This window comes from Trachypithecus francoisi, unplaced genomic scaffold (genome assembly GCF_009764315.1).
Source record: "Trachypithecus francoisi isolate TF-2019V2 unplaced genomic scaffold, Tfra_2.0 Lachesis_group14, whole genome shotgun sequence".
In the NCBI taxonomy this organism is placed as follows: domain Eukaryota; kingdom Metazoa; phylum Chordata; class Mammalia; order Primates; family Cercopithecidae; genus Trachypithecus; species Trachypithecus francoisi.
The window spans coordinates 40,697,141-40,715,883 of record NW_022681459.1 but is presented as its reverse complement, the minus strand read 5'-3'; the positions used below and the strand labels follow the sequence as shown (position 1 = coordinate 40,715,883).

General features: G+C 42.7%; 1 long non-coding RNA gene across 1 annotated transcript; it reads right to left on the bottom strand.

Annotated features, from left to right (window-relative positions):
- Window positions 1-2,082: 2,082 nt before the first annotated feature.
- On the bottom strand, window positions 2,083-6,784 carry LOC117096007. The gene is made up of 3 exons (XR_004442306.1): window positions 6,766-6,784; window positions 6,422-6,463; window positions 2,083-2,225 (listed from the first exon to the last, which is right to left on the bottom strand). It is a non-coding gene; the product is annotated as an uncharacterized LOC117096007 (long non-coding RNA).
- Window positions 6,785-18,743: the final 11,959 nt, after the last annotated feature.

The following is an 18,743-nucleotide window of genomic DNA, read 5'->3' as shown; positions in this document are numbered from 1 at the left end:
TATATGTAGATATTTTGAAATATACCCTGAAAAGGGTAGGTATTAAGGCTAATACACATCAATTAGTAGAATTTCTGCAGTTTGTGCAAAAAGTAAGTCCTTGGTTCCCAGAAGAGGGTACCTTAGATGAAGAAATATGGGATAGGGTAGGAAAAAATATGTCACAATGGTATCAGACCAATGGTGGGAAAGACATGCCTATTTATGCATTTTCTTTATGGGGTATTATTAAACATGCATTGTTTTTGTCTAAAGAGCCTAGTGATCTTAAAGACCCGCCTTCTTATTCAACATTCCCTAGTCCAAACACTAAAGATGAAAAGGTGCCATTAATATCAAAACCGCCCTCCGTAGCAGGGTCGGTGAAGAACAAAGAACAAAAACTTTCTCCTTTGAATAATTTAATGGCCACAACAAAAATAGATGACTCAGGAGGCTAAGCAAGCATTAAGGATTGTAGAACAAAAGTTAAATAACCTAACCTTGTTACGTCTGGACTATACTAAACCATTTTCTTTAATTTTGTTAAATACAGAATATACCCCTACTGGATGTTTGTGGCAGGAGGGGCCCCTAGAATGGCTGCACTTGCCGGTAGCCCAAAAGAAAGTGTTAGTTTCATATCCAGATCTAGTTGCATTATTATTATATAAGGGAAGACAAAGAGCTAAGGAATTATTTGGAAAAGAACCTGATAGTATAATTGTCCCTTATACAGCCCAACAGTTAGATACATTATTAATGGACAATGATCAATGGCAAATTTGTTATAGTAATTATAAGGGACAAACTTTATATCATTTGCCAAAACATCCCCTGTTACAATTCATCAAAACACATCCAGTTATCTTCCATAGAAAATTCAGTATCACCCCTCTGCCACCTCCAGCTAGTTTAGTTTTTACGGATGGTTCCTCTAACGGAACCGCAGCTTATATTATAGATGGGAAACAGTTTTCTACACAATATCCTAAGCAATCTGCTCAAAAGGTAGAACTATTAGCAGTTATAGAAGTATTTAGTAAACTTATAGAAAAAGAATTTAACTTGTATACAGATTCCATGTATATTGTAAACCTATTTCCTCATATTGAATCAGCTCCTCTTTCTCCTACTAAAAGTACTATTCATAATATGTTGGCACAATTACAAACTGCCATTACACAAAGAGCAAAAAAGTTCTTTGTGGGTCATATTAGAGCTCATAGGCAGTTACCAGGAAGTCTCCAAGAAGGGAACACTATGGCAGACAAATTAACACAGCAAATATTTTCCGTATGGGAAGAAGCAAAACAAAGTCATGCCGTACATCATCAAAATTCTAGAGCATTGGCGCTACAGTTTAAATTAACTAGGGAACAAGCTAGACAAATAGTAAAACAATGCCATATATGCCCTCAATATCACCCTTCATTACCCATGGGAGTAAATCCCAGGGGACTAAGGGCAAATTCCATTTGGCAAATGGATGTAACACATATAACTTCATTTGGAAAATTATCTTATGTACATGTAGTTATAGACACATTTTCTCATGCTGTGTGGGCTACAGCCAGAACTGGAGAAGCTGTAAAGGATGTTATTCATCATCTTTTTGCGAGCTTTGCAGTCTTAGGAAAACCCCAAACTTTAAAAATAGATAATGCTCCAGCTTATACAGCAAAAAGTTTTAAAAATTTCTGTATACAAATGTCTATTAGTCATGTTACAGGAGTTCCTTATAACCCTCAAGGGCAAGGCATTGTTGAAAGAGCACATCAGAACTTGAAAAACCAGATTCACAAGTTACAACAAAGAGAATATAAATATTCCTCTCCCCATCATGTTCTTTCTCATGCTCTCTTTGTGCTAAACCATCTTAATGTTAGCAATGAGGGCACAACAGCCTTCGAGAGGCATTACTTAAAAGAAAGTAAACCAGTCACTCTTGTTAAATGGAGAGATTTATTAACAGGACTATGGAGGGGACCTGATGCGTTGTTAACCTCGGGTCGAGGATATGCTTGTGTTTTTCCCCAAGATTCGGCCACTCCAATTTGGATACTGGACAGACTAATCAGACATCATGAATCCCCCGTCGCCAACAAAACCCACCATACCCAGGAAACGGTTTCGACCGCGGAGAACCCGGCCGCCACCACACCCGACGAGTCATCAGATATCTGAAGTTCAACTTTCTTCTCTTTTTGCTTCCCTAAATCTGACTCAATTCCGTCTTACGGCTTCTACAAGAAAAAGAAACATACCAACTTGGGGTGATATAAAAGCTCTTACCACTTCTGCTTTAGCCTTGGTGGAGGGAGAACGCAAACCTGTTACTCCTGAAACTGTCTTTATTGCTATTCTTGCTCTCCTCACAGTCCGGGTAAGTTCTGCACCTTTGCCTATAAACAATCTTATAAACAATACTTATTGGGCTTATGTTCCTAGTCCTCCGTTGTTTCATCTTGCTTCTTGGGATGGCGAAGAAATTCAAGTTTCTTCTCGCTACTTTGAAATTATGGGAGGGGATTCTAATTCGTATACTATACCGCGAGTTTCTGCGCCCTTTGATTTCTATGCTACTACTCATCATGTTCCTTTATGCTTCTCTAAAGATAATACTCCTCCTATGCCACTGTGTATCTCACTGGCCATGCGCACAGCTGTCGCTGATTCACCCCTCAATGATAAAATGGCTACCTTTACCTCAGGTCAAATCAATGAGGCTCATTCTCGTTACTTATGGTTCTTATTCTTTAATTGCTATTATTGGATCAGTTGCTGCCTCAGCGACCGCCTTGGTACAACAAGTGCATACTGCTCAACATGTTAATCATCTGTCACTAAATATCTCCAAGGCTTTATTTTTACAAGAAAGCATAGACCATAAATTAATAGATAGAATAAATGTCTTAGAAGAAGCAGTTTTATATTTAGGGCAAGAAATTCAAAATATTAAAGTACAATTAACTACAGCTTGTCATCATAATTATAAATGGATTTGTGTAACTCCCCTTCCTTATAATCATACAGAAGTAACCTGGGAGCAAATTCAATATCACATTACAGGATTATGGAACCATTCTCTCACCTATGATATGCAATCCCTACAACAACAAATTACTGATATTTCTCATGCACACTTATCTGCAGTTTCCCCTGCAGATGTTGCTCAAAGCATAGTAGATTCTTTCCATACCATGGTAAATTCAAAAATACTATCAACATCATTCTACCATATAGCTGCCTTTGCATTTATAATTATCTTGTTTATAATTTTCTTTCCAGTACTCTCCCGAAGACTCTTCACATCTGTGAAAACCCTCCAACAAGAAATTATTCATTTTAAACTACAAAATAGAAAAGGGGGAAATGGCGCAGGCCATGCAGGAGAGGGACGGCCCGGACCCTGATCGCATAAGGCTGCTCCTGAGCAAGGCTCAGAGCCCTCTGGATGTTGGCAAGGCCACTTCCAAGGCCTGTGCAGCAGGTGGCACTGGGGGACTCTCCTGTATCCCTGAAATAATCTATGCTATTTTGCTTTGCATTTGGTTGATCATATATATGCAGACAACTATTGGAGGGGATTCACGGTGAGGTCTGGGGAGTGTTACTCATTCGGTAATAGTACTGCCCACCCCCACTCCAGATCCTGGAAAACGAGGCAATACCCATGAGCTGGAAAGATAGAAGAGAAATCTCACCACATTACCCTCAGAAAATTTGGCCCTGGGCCTGTCCCTTCAATATGGGTTAATGGCCAGTGGGGGTATGTGATGGGAACACATAAGAGAAAGGGAAATATGATATCTCCCTAAAGGCAGAAATTATATGCACAATTTGTCATGGTAAAGTTCCCATCTTATTTCATATTCAGGGGATTATATATATAGTGAAAGAATGGTGTAAATAAATAAAAGGTTAATTCCATGAAAAGATTTGAGTTTGTGGGATACAAAAAGAAGACAAGGATGTTAAACTTGATGCCCTAAACAAAAGAAAGAAAAATTGTTGTACATAGTTATACAATCAATGTTAAAATATAACTTTGCACTCTATACACTTTAAGAAACTGCTGCGTCAGTTCAAAGCTTATAAACAATTGTGCTGCTGTAATTGTCCCTGCAACCTTTTCCTCAAGGTCACACAGGTTTACTTCAATAGTCCTGTTTAGCACCTGTAACCGCAAGAGCCACCAAGTCTGAAATAAGACTTTGTCATGTTAACCATTAAGCTTGCCTATCTAGTTCCATAGAAAGAAAATCAGGATTCCTCAAAAGGGTAACCAAGGAAAGAAGAACAAACTGACCATCCATGAAGAGAACTGTTCTTGATGAACTTCTGAGAATATCCTGATAATCTATATATAATTATGTAATCACCTGATGCTCTGCTGATTGACAATTGTTCTATATATAATGATGTAATCGCCTGATGCTCTACTGATTGACAATTGTTCTATAAAATACTATATAAGCCTATAGTAAAAATCATTCAGGGCTGTCAGCCCCTTACGGGGCTGCAGTCTTGTCTGTGTCTTCTTGCATGTTGTGTCTGGTGTCTTTATTGTCTCTCGCCGCCTTGCCTCTCCCCTTTGGGTACCTTGGCCACGCCAGGGCTGGACTCCGGCAGTTACCCTTTTGAGGAATCCTGATTTTCTTTCTATGGAACTAGATAGGCAAGCTTAATGGTTAACATAGCAAAGTCTTATATTAGACTTGGTGGCTCTTGCGGTTACAGGTGCTAGACGGGACCATTGTGTGGTCTTGAGGAAAAAGTCATAGGGACAATTATAGCAGCACAATTGGTTATAGGCTTTGAACTGGCACAGCAGTTTCTTATAAGTGTAAGGTTATACTTTAACATTGATTATATAACTATGTACAACAATTTTCCTTTTTCCTAATTTCAGTACTTTACTTACATTTTTGTATAGGGCACCAAATTTAACATCCTTGTCGTTTTACTGTGTCCCACAAACTCAAATCTTTTCATAGAATTAACCTCCCATCTATTTACATCATTTTTTCACCATTATATAATCCCCAAAATAAGAAATAAGTTGAGAGCTTAACCATGTCAAATTTTGCATAGAATTTTTGCCTTTAGGGGGATACCACATTAACCCATATTGTAGGGAGAGGCCCAGGGCCAAGTTTTCCGAGGGTAATGTGGTAAGATCTCTGTTCTATCTTTTCAGCTCATGGGTATTGCCTCGTTTTCCAGGATCTGGAGTGGGGGTGGGCAGTACTATTACCGAATGAGTAACACTCCCCAGACCTCACCGTGAATCCCCTCCAATAGTTGTCTGCATATATATGATCAACCAAATGCAAAGCAAAATAGCATAGATTATTTCAGGGATACAGGAGAGTCCCCCAGTGCCACCTGCTGCACAGGCCTTGGAAGTGGCCTTGCCAACATCCAGAGGGCTCTGAGCCTTGCTCAGGAGCAGCCTTATGCGATCAGGGTCCGGGCCGTCCCTCTCCTGCATGGCCTGCGCCACCCAACTGCTCGGGAAGCTGAGGCAGGAGAATGGTGTGATCCTGGGAGGCGGAGCTTGCAGTGAGCTGAGATTGTACCACTGCACTCCAGCCTGGGTGACAGAGCGAGACTCCGGCTCAAAAAAAAAAAAAAAAAATATGTCTAGAACTTTAGTGATGAATATCATCTTAAAAGCCAAAACCACAGCCAAAATTTTGAAGACAGGAAATAGTGTGATACTATCTTTTGTGGGAAGCAACTCTTGGCTTCGCCTAAAATTAGAGAACTGGGGAGAAAGAAACCTCATCTCAAAATCTGTGACTGGGTTGGAACTGGAGGCTGGAAATGTGCTCAAGGTCAAACATTCCTCCTCCCTTCAGAGGAGACTGGAGTGTTACCAGTGAGCCCAGCATGAACATTCACTCCGCCATCCACCCCAGGAGATCCCTTTAAACCAGGCGTGCACAGTGAGGACAGAAACATGAACGTGCACTAACAAGTCCTGAAAGTTCAGAGGGTGATTCTCAATTTCCCCTTGGTGCACAGCAGAAGAACTGTTTCTCTAGGTTCCAGGAAATGCCTGTGAGAGAGCTGTGTCGCCCAGATTCCCTTCATCACAGATGACACTCAGTACTTAAGCCTACACCCCTTGTGCACAATCCCAAGGAGTGCTGACTAATCCAAACCAAAGGTTCTGATGTTCTACAGGCAGAAAAGAGCAGGTGGACTGCAAAGAGAATCTCTCATGAACGTGGCACCCCCATAGCCCATAGAGACAGTTCTTACCATGTTGCCAAGAAACTCTGAAAACAACAAGCCAGACCTCACACGTATTTCCATTTTCTTTCTGATTTCATACCCCCTCCTTCAGCCCCTCCTCCCAATCAGCAGGGATAACCTGGAGGCTCCTGGGAACCTTTTCCCATTGGGTTTTTCCTGGCACGTAGCTCCCTACCTGGATGAATCTCTTCATCACTAATGCTTTCCAGGGTGAGGTCTTTAGAAAGAAAACCACCAGAATAAGTCATTAGACAGAGTGACTCGCCCACTCCTCCTACTTTAGCTGAAGCTGAATGATGGGCTATTCTCCCACCCCACGCTGCTTCATACATGATCCCCTAATCTTTCTTCTGGGTTGACAAACCTCCCTACAGCTTCTCGGGCCAGAGTTCTATATCAGCAAAATCACTTTCACGAGAACCCCAATCCCGTTTCCCAGCAGGAACCCAGAATCAGGTTCCTATACACTGACACTAGCAAGTTTTTCCCTCAGGAAGTGAGTTATTTCATGGTACATACCATCATCCCTGTAAGATCCTCCCTGCAATTATATAAAAGAAAACATTATGAGAATCAGATTGTGCTGTGTGCTTCACACAGATCTGTTATTCTCTGGACAACGATAAAAAACCAGAAGGTGGTACAGCGATTGAGCCATAGGTCCAAAGACTAGCACAGAGGATAGCTATAGAAAAACCAAACCTTTATTCACAGAATTTACCTTTAATTTTATATGCAAATGCACAATGCTTAATCCAAGGAGGAAAACTGGTGTTGTGGAAAATGCCTCAGCATTCCAGTTGATAATGGATGCTGTCATTGAAAAGCACTCTAGTGTACCACATATAAGGTGGGAAGACACTCCTACTGAATTCCAGCTCCACAAAGAGAACAGGGTACATTGTACATAATGCACATTGCCAGATTTTCATATCAAAATTAATTGAGAAGTGAAGGAATCAGGAAAGCAACATTGCTACAGGAGACCAAAAAAGGGGATCTTACGTGGCCATCACCATCACAGTCAGCGCATCTTGTAAAGAGGCGATCCTCAGGGCAAGCTGGAAGGACACAGAGGAAAGATCAGTTCATTGGTGGTTGGTGACTGTGAGTCACTCAGGGAGCTTTGCTGGATGTGGTGTATGGAGGTTGATTAACAAGCATGGACTGAGTTGATGCTGGGCTATTCCCCTGAGTGGAACAGGGCAGAGAAGGGGAGCAGGAAAGACATGAGACATGGAGATCTTCGCCTTACACTAGAGGCATCAGACAGCAACAGAGAAGAGTCAACCCAAAATGAAACTAAAATGCACACTGAGGGTCAATGGAAGAGTGCCTTCCTCCCTCTCAAATGTTTTGAAACTCTTCGAAACGAACAGCATTTTCTTAACATATTCAAGACCCTGTCAGTACACTAGGATCCAATTACGCTGGTACTACATTTAGCATCTGTTTAAAAAAATTGTTACTTGATTAAAAGCCTATTAACGAAATGGACTCAATTTTACCCAAATTACTCTATTCTATTAAGCACACACTCTTTTTCATAGAAATCGTTTAAAAAATTAAATATTAATGTGCTACAATTAAAACTAGTCATGATTTCCTCTTTGTAAGTCTTTTTCTGGAACCAGGGTGTGTGCACAAAACCTATTGGGCTCCTGTAATCAGGGGCTTCAGCAGCTCCTGTGTCACTCTCCCTGAGGAGAGTCCCTAAAGATCAGGTGTCATTCAAACAGGCCAAGCTCATAGAGCCTGCTCTACCTACACCAATGAAGCTGAGAGACATGACTCTGAACACTTTCTGCCATGAGGATAAGTGTCCAGGTTCAAATATACACTGTTTACTGAAATGAGGAAATGTATACAAATAGAAATGGACAAATTCAGGAAAAAATGCCCATGCGGACAGGGGTGATTTTTTTGGTTAACTAGCTTACAAAAAAAAACATTTTATTTGATGCCACTTCATTGAGATATACAAAATAGTGGTATAAAAAAATCACAAATTTGGCCGGGTGCGGTGGCTCATGCCTGTTATTCTAGCACTTTGGGAGGCCGAGGTAGGAAGATGATGAGGTCAAGAGATTGAGACCACCTGGGCCACCATGGTAAAACCACGTCTCTACTAAAAATAAAAATTAAAAAATTAGCTGGGCATGGTGGCACAGGCCTGTACTCTCAGCTACTTGGAAGGCTAAGGCAGGAGAATCACTTGAACCTGGGAAGGGGAGGTTGCTGTGAGCAGGAGCCCATCACTGCACCCCAGTATGGTGACAGAGTGAAACTCCATCTCAAAAAGAAAAAACCACAAATTTATATTAGTCATGTTAAATCTAACTTATTAGCTGTCAACATAAAGATTCCAGAAAGTAAAGAGGGTACAAATAAGTTGAAAGGCATCCTGTATTCATGGATAGGAAGACTAAACATGACTAACAGACAATACTACACAAATGATCTACAGATTAAAAATAACTGCCGTCAAATTGGTAATAGCCATGTGTGCAGCAATGGAAGACATTCCTAAGAGTTTAATGAATTTTTATGCGCCTCAAATAACCATGGTAATATTGAAAAAGAATAGTGTTGCAGGACGCACATTCATGAGATTGAAATCTACAATAAAAAAAGAGAGAGAGAAACGGAGACAGCATGCTTCTAGCGTGGGGGCACCCGTAAGTATCACAGGTATAGAACAGAGCCCAGAATTAAATGCACACATACAGAGTCAGCTGACCTTCAAGAAAGGTGCCAAGAATACACAATGGGGAAAGGAAAGCCTCTTCCACAAATGATGATAAAACTGCATATTCTCATGAAAATGAAATGGAATGCTGACAGTGTGCTCAAGGTTGTGCTTCTCCCTCCATTTCCAAGACACTGGAGCTTTTGCAATGAGCCCAGAGTGATTTTCACTGTGTCCTCCACGCCCAGGGAGATGTCTTGATACCAGAGGTAAACAGCAAGGACAGACAAATGAATGTGCTGCCATGAAACCTAACAGTTCCTAAGGTGAGGATCCATTTCTCCTATGCATCTGGGCACACCGCAGAAGAATTCTGTCTCCAGGATTAAGTAACTGCCTGTGACAGAACTGCATCCCAAACCAAAGGTTCTGACATTTTGCAGTGGCAGAGGCAGAAAAGAGCAGGTGTTCTCAGAAAAATCGTCTTTAAATAATAAAGCAAGAAGAGGTGATTGAAAACACAGGATACTCAAAAGCCCATAAACATAGTACTTCTCACCATGATGACATTAAACTCTGAAAAGAACAAACTCAGCGTATATTTACTTTTTCTTTTTCTCTTTTTTTTTTTTTTTTGAGACGGAGTCTCGCTCTGCCGCCCAGGCTGGAGTGCTGTGGCCAGATCTCAGCTCACTGCAAGCTCCATCTCCCGGGTTCACGCCATTCTCCTGCCTCAGCCTCCCGAGTAGCTGGGACTACAGGCGCCCGCCACCTCGCCCGGCTAATTTTTTTGTATTTTTTTAGTAGAGACGGGGTTTCACCGTGTTAGCCAGGATGGTCTACGATCTCCTGACCTCGTGATCCGCCCATCTTGGCCTCCCAAAGTGCTGGGATTACCGGCTTGAGCCACCGCGCCCGGCCTTTCTCTTTCTAAACCCTCAGTCTCCCAAGCAGCAGGTATAACCTGAAGGTTGTTGGAAATGCTGTTTTATTAGATCCCACCAGAAGTCTTGTTGCCTATGTGGAAAGGCATCCTCTTCCCTGCTGAGATTCTCCAGAATCCATTCTTGTTTTTTTGTTTTTTGTTTTTTTTGAGATGAAGTCTCACTCTGTCGCCCAGGCTGGAGTGCAGTGGTGCGATCTTGGCTCACTGCAAGCTACGCTTCCTGTGTTCACGCCATTCTCCTGCCTCAGCCTCCCGAGCGGCTGGGACTACAGGCACCTGCCACCACGCCTGGCTAAATTTTGTATATTTAGTAGAGACGGGGTTTCAACCATTGTAACAATGGTTGCACAACCCTGCAAATACAGTAAAACACTGAGTCTCTCAAAACAAAACAACACTGAATCACCCACTTTAAATGGGTGAATTGTTTTGCATATCAACTATGTCTCAATAAAGCTTTTTTTAATAATAAAAAATACTTACAATAGCAATTTTGGGCTGTGTAGTTCATCTGCAATAGGAGAAAGAAAACGCCATAAGGAGCCAATCATGCTGGGTCCCATTTGCACAGGTCTTTTATTCACTTGGTGACATTAGAAAACCACATGTCAAACAGTAATCAAGTTACTGGCCCCCAGGTAAAGCATAGAAAATGTTTGTGGAAAAGGCAATGGATTTTCATGGAATATTTGCAAGTCCAAGTTGGCTGGCAAATACAAAATTATTTTTCAAGAAGAAAAAGTTGCTACTAAGAAATATGCTCACTACCAGACAGTTTGTAGGTGATGCTGTCATTTTTCACTGTCATCGTCAATCAGGCCTCAGTTGGTCATAAACTCAAATGACTGGTCGCTAGAGTCCATGATCAACTGAGGCTTGATTGACAATGGCAATCAAAAATGATATTCGCTTGATATTCCCCCAACCTAGAATATTATCTTACTCATCTGTTATGTACATGGTGAGATTTTTATATCTTCATTTCATTAATAAGGGAAGAAGCCCCAGAAAAAGCAAACAAACAAACAAAAACAAAAAAAGTATTTCTTCCAGGTAAAGGAGTGCATCTTACCATTTCCGGTAACATCTCCTCCACAGTATCAAGGTCTGGAACAGGAGCTAGGAGAACATAGAGTGACAGTCAGTGCATTGGTGCTGGTGAGATATCCCACAAGAAGCCTTGGGGGATATGGGGACCACAGCTGGAGTGTATACAGGTGGGTGTTGACAAGCATGAACTGAGTTGCTGCTGGACCATTCTCCTTGGTGTGGAAGGAAGGCAAAGGAGAGGAGCAGAAAGAAAGAGCCTGGCTTTCTAGCTAGGGCAACCTAACCAATGTGAAATATTCATGTTAAAAAAAATGGTTAATACAGAAAGGCACTGTATGGTTCAGTGAGACCGTGTCATCACACCTCCTGCCCATTTGAAGGTCCAGGCCAATCCTCTCATTTTTCAAAATGTTACAAGACCATTTAATTCTCTGGATTTACATATCCTGCTACTACATTTATCATCTATCCTGTTTTACTTTTTAAATTGGGTGAAACATGCATATTATTTTAGTTATTTAGTGTACATTTCAGTGAAATTGAATTCAGTGAGCTACATTCATGAGGCGGTGTCAATAATGAGAAAAATCTAGATTCATAATCTAAACTTAAAAAACAATGATTGCAGAAATCAATGGAACAGAAAACAGGAAATCATCCGAGAAAATCAACAAAACAAAAAGCCAGTTCTTTGAAAACATCAGAAACATTGACAAACCTCTACCTTGGCTACCCACAGAGGAAAGAAAGATGTTACAATGTACTAATAGTATCAATTGAGGAGGAGTTAAATCAAAAAATAATAAGGAATATTCTGAACACCTCTATGCCCACAATTTGATCAATTAGATGAAATGAGCTAACTCATTTTTATCTATTTTAGAAGACCAAAAGTCTGCTGGGGAAAAATAGATCATTTGAATAGGCCTATATTTATTTTAAAAATTGAATCAATAATTAATAATCTTTTGAAAAAAGGAAAAACCAAAAAAGCATATGGTTTTGGTTTCACTTGGAAAAATATTCTACCAAAATTCTTTTTTTTTTTTTTTTTTTGCAACACAGTCTTGCTCTGTCACCAAGCTGGAGTGCAGTGGTGTGATCTTGGCTCACTGCAACCTCTGACTCCCTGGTTCAAGCAATTCTCCTGCCTCAGCCTCCCAAGTAGCTGGGATTACAGGCACAGGCCACCACGCCCAGCTAGCTTTTGCATTTTTAGTAGAGACAGGGTCTCACCATGTTGGCGAGAATGGTCTTGATCTCCTGACCTTGTGATCTGCCTGCCTCAGCTTCCCAAAGTGCTGGGATTACAGGTGTGAGCCACCGTGCCCAGCCCCAAAATTTTTACAAAGAAAAACCTGGTCTTATCATATAAGCAAATAATCACAATCCTAAGTATTCCCTTAGTTACATTTTAAAAATTATGTTTCCACACTTTTACACTGTTGGTGGGACTGTAAACTAGTTCAACCATTGTGGAAAACAGTGTGGCGATTCCTCAAGGATCTAGAACTAGAAATACCATTTGACCCAGCCATCCCATTACTGGGTATATACCCAAAGGATTATAAATCATGCTGCTAGAAAGACACATGCACACGTATGTTTATTGCAGCACTATTCACAATAGCAAAGACTTGGAATCAACCCAAATGTCCATCAGTGACACACTAGATTAAGAAAACGTAGCATATATACACCATGGAATACTATGCAGCCATAAAAAAGGATGAATGTGTGTCCTTTGTAGGAACATGGATGCAGCTGGAAACCATCATTCTCAGCAAACTATCACAAGAACAGAAAACCAAACACCACATGTTCTCACTCACAGGTGGGAACTGAACAATGAGATCACTTGGACACAGGAAGGGGAACATCACACACTGGGGCCTATTGTGGAGAGGGGACAAGGGGGAGGGATAGCATTAGGAGATATACCTAATGTAAATGATGAGTTAATGGGTACAGCATACCAACATGGCACATGTATACATATATAACAAACCTGCACGTTGTGCACATGTACCCTAGAACTTAAAGTATAATAATAAAAATAAATAAAAATTATGTTTCCAAACAAGACACAGCAAGGTTTTTAATAGCTATATTCATAATTGCCCAAACTGAAGGCAAATATCTAAACATTTGAGGTGTCCTTTACTATTAAAAGTGAACCAAGCCTGGGCAACATGGTGAAACCCCATCTTGACAAAAAAAAAAAAATATATATATATATATATGTATGTATTTTATATATATATATATATATGTATATAAAAATTAGCTTGGCATGATGCCTTAGTGCCAGTTACTTCGGAGCCTGAGGTCGGGGGAACACCTGAACCTGAAGAGGTCAAGGTTGCAGTGAGCTGTGATTGCACCAATGCACTCTTGGATGACAAAGTGAGGCCTTGTCTCAAAAAAAATAAAACAATAATTTTGAATTTTGAATTTAAGAAATCTCTGGCCAGGCGTGGTGGCTCACGCATGTAATCCCAGCACTTTGGATGGCTGAGGCAGGTGGATCGCAAGGTCTGGAGATAGAGACCATCCTGGCTAACATGGTGAAACACGCCGGTACTAAAAATACAAAAAATTAGCCAGGTGAGGTGACACGCACCTGTAGTCCTAGCTACTCAGGAGGCTGAGGCAGGAGAATCGCTTGAACCCGGGAGGCAGAGGTGGCAGTGAGCCAAGATCGCACCACTGCACTCCAGCCTGGGCAACAGAGTGAGACTCCATCTAAAACAAACAAACAAAAAAATCCAAATATTTGGGACTGAATTATCCCAATTATTAGCTACCTAAAGGGATGGGAGAAAAGAAACAATCTGGCCCTTACCTGGTTCCTTCATTTAGGTACCAAACCAGCTGGATAAGCAAGGCTAGAGAATGGAATGGGAACTCCAAAACTGGGCTATTTGAATTTTCATTGAGAAAAGGAAGAGACTAGATCAAAAAAGCCTCAATGTCTAAGACAAGAGGCAGAGCCAACCTTTGCCCCCCATGCCCAGACCTGGGAAAGCTGGCTATGGGCAGGATGGAGCTGGAAGCTGAGGATGTCTCTGGGGATGAGGGTGTGGGAAGGGGGTGAGGTGGCCAGAGGTGTGCCAGAGAGTAAATGGAACCCAAGGCCTTTTTACCTGTGGGCATCTTTTTCCTGCTGATATGCTGCAGGTTGTGGCCCTTGGTGGCTCCCACATGCAGCTTGCCAGGATGTACAGTAGTAGGCACTGATTTTGCAGTAACTACAGACTTATAATTATCTTCATAGTTGCATGCTGCCTCCCCACCGTGCGACTCACAGCTTACTTTGGGGCACACACAGCAGTTCAGTATACACCCCATGGGATATTATATGCCTGTGCAGCTCTGGGGAAGTTAAATCTGTTGTCCTAGGAGCCTAGGAGCCTACTGAGGCCAGCAGAGCACTTCTGCAAGCAGCCTTATCCCAGGCAGATCTGGGGCCTCAACCCTTCTCTGCTGCCACCTGCCATCAATCCTAAAAAGGAATGAATGATTCGAGACACAACACAGTCGGAGCTCCTCCTTCTCTGCCTCGTCGCTACTGACTGAGGGCTGCTGGCCCTGGCTGGTGCCTATAACCCACAAAGATTCTATGTCACCTGGTTACCAGGAAACAGCCAGGCCAGGCTTGTGACTCACAATGTCCAGCCCCACAGCCCCACCCAAGGCCTCACAATGCCCATCCCTGCTGCTGCCCACCTTGTGGCCACCCAGTCCCTCTGTGCTGACTGCACTACTCAGGCTTTTATTCACCCTGGGCTGCGTGAGCTTTCCAGTCCTGAGAAAAGTGCAGGGAGGTTGTTATTGGAAGTCACACTTGGCAAGAAACTCAATATAAAACCCCGGTGCAGCCAGGCGCAGTGGCTCACGCCTGTAATCCTAGTACTTTGGGAGGCTGTGGGTGGGGGGGGGGATCACCGAGGTCAGGAGTTCGAGACCAGCCTGGCCAACATGGTGAAACCCTATCTCTGCTGAAAATACAAAACGTTAGGTCTGCGTGGAACCCCATCTCTACCAAAAATACAAAATGTTAGCTCTGTGTGGTGGCAGGCATCTGTACTCCCAGCTACTCAGGAAGTTGAGGCAGGAGAATTGCTTGAATCCAAGAAGCTGAGGTTGCACAGTGAGCCGAGATCGCTCCCTTGCACTCCAGCCTGGGTGGCAAGGGTGAAACTGTCTAAAAAAAAAAAAAAAAAAAAAAAAAAAAGAAAGAAAGAAAACCCCAATTACTAAAGTCAGTTCCACCAGCATTTCTGTTTTTCAGAGTCTGATAGCTTTCATTTGCTCACCAAATGTAGTTATACACAAATTTTTGACTGCTTTTCTAACTAAATGCTTCTCTCCTGTCTTACAAGTGTTAGTTCTTGTCTGCAACTTGACCATAGCTACGCCCAGGGCCCTGGTCCCACTCTCAATAGAAAGTCATGGCTGTGTATCCTGAATGAAAGCCTGGGAGACATCACACTTTCCCCTCCTGGTCTATAAAATAGGGACTGAACACATCCTTCCCAGCTCTGTAATGCTAGGACCTACCAACTCCCTTTTCTCCTTCTGTTTCTTCTTTCCATGGCAGGGGTATTCAGATATTTCTTTTATTTACTTATTTATTTATTCTTTGAGATGGAATGTCACTCTGTTGACCAGGTTTGAGTGCAGTAGAACGATCTCGGCTCACTGCAACCTCCACCTCCCAGGTTCAAGCGATTCTCCAGCCTCAGCCTCCCGAGTAGCTGGGACTACAGGGGCACACCACCACATCTGGCTAATATTTGTATTTTTTGGTAGAGATGAGGGTTTCAGCATGTTGGTCAGGCTGGGCTTGAACTCCTTACCTCAGGTGATCCACCCGCCTCGGCCTCCCAAAGTGCTCGGATTACAGGCATGAGCCACCACACCCGGCCTCAGATATTTCTTTTACTAACAAATCGTAAAGCATTATTATCTTATACAAAATTGAGAACCCCGCAGTGGGGTACCATTGTCCTCATTGGATAAGGATGAATAGTCAACATCTGGCAAGCATTATGTGCCTGACACTGTTCCAACTGTGGCATACTCATTTTACCCTCAGAAATAGTCCCATTTTACAGATTTTACAGAATAAATATACACATGTGAATACACATTTCTTTGATCTCACTGGAGACTGGGCATTCATCCACTTGATAAATACACCCTGAGCATTTTCATTTCTAAGAATTGGTGCTTGGCCGGGCGCGGTGGCTGAAGCCTGTAATCCCAGGACTTTGGGAGGCCGAGACGGGCAGATCACGAGGTCAGGAGATCGAGACCATCCTGGCTAACACGATGAAACCCCATCTCTACTAAAAAACAAACCACCAAAAAAACTAGCCGGGCGAGGTGGCGGGCGCCTGTAGTCCCAGCTACTCGGGAGGCTGAGGCAGGAGAATGGTGTAAACCTGGGAGGCGGAGCTTGCAGTGAGCAGAGATCTGGCCACTGTACTTCAGTCTGGGCGACAGAGCGAGACTCTGTCTCAAAAAAAAAAAGAAAAGAATTAGTGTTTTGAATCCTTTGCCCATTTATTTCTTAGTGCCTTCCTATTTTTCTTATCAACCTGAATTTTTGTACATTTTATTTTTCCCAAATTTCCATTGGCAAATACTGACAAATGTCTTTTTTTTTTTTTTTTGAGATGGAGTCTAGCTCTGTTGTCCAGGCTGGAGTTCTGTGGCGTGATCTTGGCTCATTGCAACCTCTGCCTCCCAGGTTCAAGTGATTTTCCTGTCTCAGACTCCTGAGTAGCTAGGATTATAGGCACCTGCCACCATGTCCAGCTAATTTTTGTATTTCACGTTGAGACGGGGTTTCACTGTGTTGGCCAGGCTGGTCTCGAACTCCTGATCTTGTGATCCGCCCACCTCGGCCTCCCAAAGTGCTGGGATTACAAGCGTCAGCCACAGCACCTGACCCTGATAAATGTCTTAATTCTTTTTCTTGTTTAATAGATTTTTGTATTTCGTAATCAAATCAATTCATTTTCCCTTGTGATTCTGTCATTGCTTTTAAACACAGACCATGCCCTTCCCGAGATGTGGTGTCACTTTTACTTTCTTTTAGCATTTTTTGTGATGTATTTTCTTTTCTTTTTCTAAAAACATATTTTAAATCTCTATAGGGCAAACAATGTTCAAATAAAATACAATGCAAGCCACAAATGTGATCCATATATGTAATTTTATTTTATTTATTTTTATTTATTATTATTTTTTTGAGACCGAATCTCACTCTGTCACCCAGGCTGGAGTACAGTGGCGTGATCTCATCTCACTGCAACCCCCGCCTCTGCCTTCTGGGTTCAAGTGATTCTCCTGTCTCAGTCTCCCGAGTAGCTGGGATTACATGCGCACATCATCATGCCTGGCAAATTTTTGTGTTTTTAGTAGAGACGGGGTTTTACTATGTTACCCAGGCTGGTCTCAAACTCCTGGGCTCAAGCAATCCGCCCGCCTCAGCCTCTCAAAGTGCTGGGATTACAGGTGTGAGCCACCATGCCCAGCCTACACATGTAATTTTAAATCTTTCCAGTGGCTACTTTTTCTTTTTTTTTTTTTTTAAGACAGATTCTTGCTCTGTCACCCAGGCTGGAGTGCAGTGGCACAATATCGGCTCACTGAAAGCTCCGCCATTCAGGTTCATGCCATTCTCCTGCCTCAGCCTCCTGAGTAGCTGGAACTACAGACGCCCGCCACCACACCCAGCTAATTTTTTTGTATTCTTAGTAGAGACGGGGTTTCGCCGTGTTCGCCAGGATGGTCTCCATCTCCTGACCTCGTGATCTGCCCCCCCGGGCCTCCCAGAGTGCTGGGATTACAGGCATAAGCCACTGGGCCCGGCTTTTTTTTTTTTTTTTTTTTTGAGATGGAGTTTCGCTTTCTTTCCCAGGCTGGAATGTGACCGCGCGATCACAGATCACCAGAACCTCCGCCTCCCGGGTTCAAGCGATTCTCCTACCTCAGCCTCCTGAGTAGCTGGGATTACAGACGTGCACCACCATGCCCAGGTAATCTTTGTAGTTTTAGTAGAGACAGGATTTTGCCATGTTGGCCAGGCTGGTCTCGAACTCCTAACCTCAGGTGATCCACCCGCTTCGGCCTTCCAAAGTGCTGGAATTACAGACATGAGCCACCGCCCCCAACCCCAGTGGCTACATTTTTTTTAAAAGTAAAAAGGATAGGTAGGAGCATAGAGGATTTTTAGGGCAGTGAAACTATTCTGCGTGATACCACAATGGTGGACACATGTCATTATACATTTGTCAAAACCCACAGAATATCCAACACCAAGAGTGAGCCCTAATGTAAACCAGGAACTTTGAGTGATATTTGCGTGTCAGTGTAGACTCATCAATTTCAGCAAATGGATCTCTCTGGAACCAGAGGTCGTGTATGTATGGGGACAGCAGATATGTGGGAACTCTGTTTCTGCCCAGTTTTGATGTGAACTTAAAACTGTCCTAAAAAATAACAATTTAGCTGGGCGCAGTGGCTCATGCCTGTAATCCCAGGGCTTTAGGAGGCTGAGGTGGGAGGATCGCTTGAGCTCAGGAGTTTGAGACCAGCCTGGGCAGCATGGCAAAACCACGTTTTGTATTTTTCTACAAAAAAAACCCCACAAAAATTAGCCGGATGTGGTGACGCACACCTGCAGTCCCTGCTACTGCAGAGGCTGAGGTGGGAGCATTGCTTGAACCTTGGGGGTGGAGGGCAGTGGAGGTTGCAGTGAGTGGAGATTTTGCCACTGCACTCTAGCCTGGGTGACAC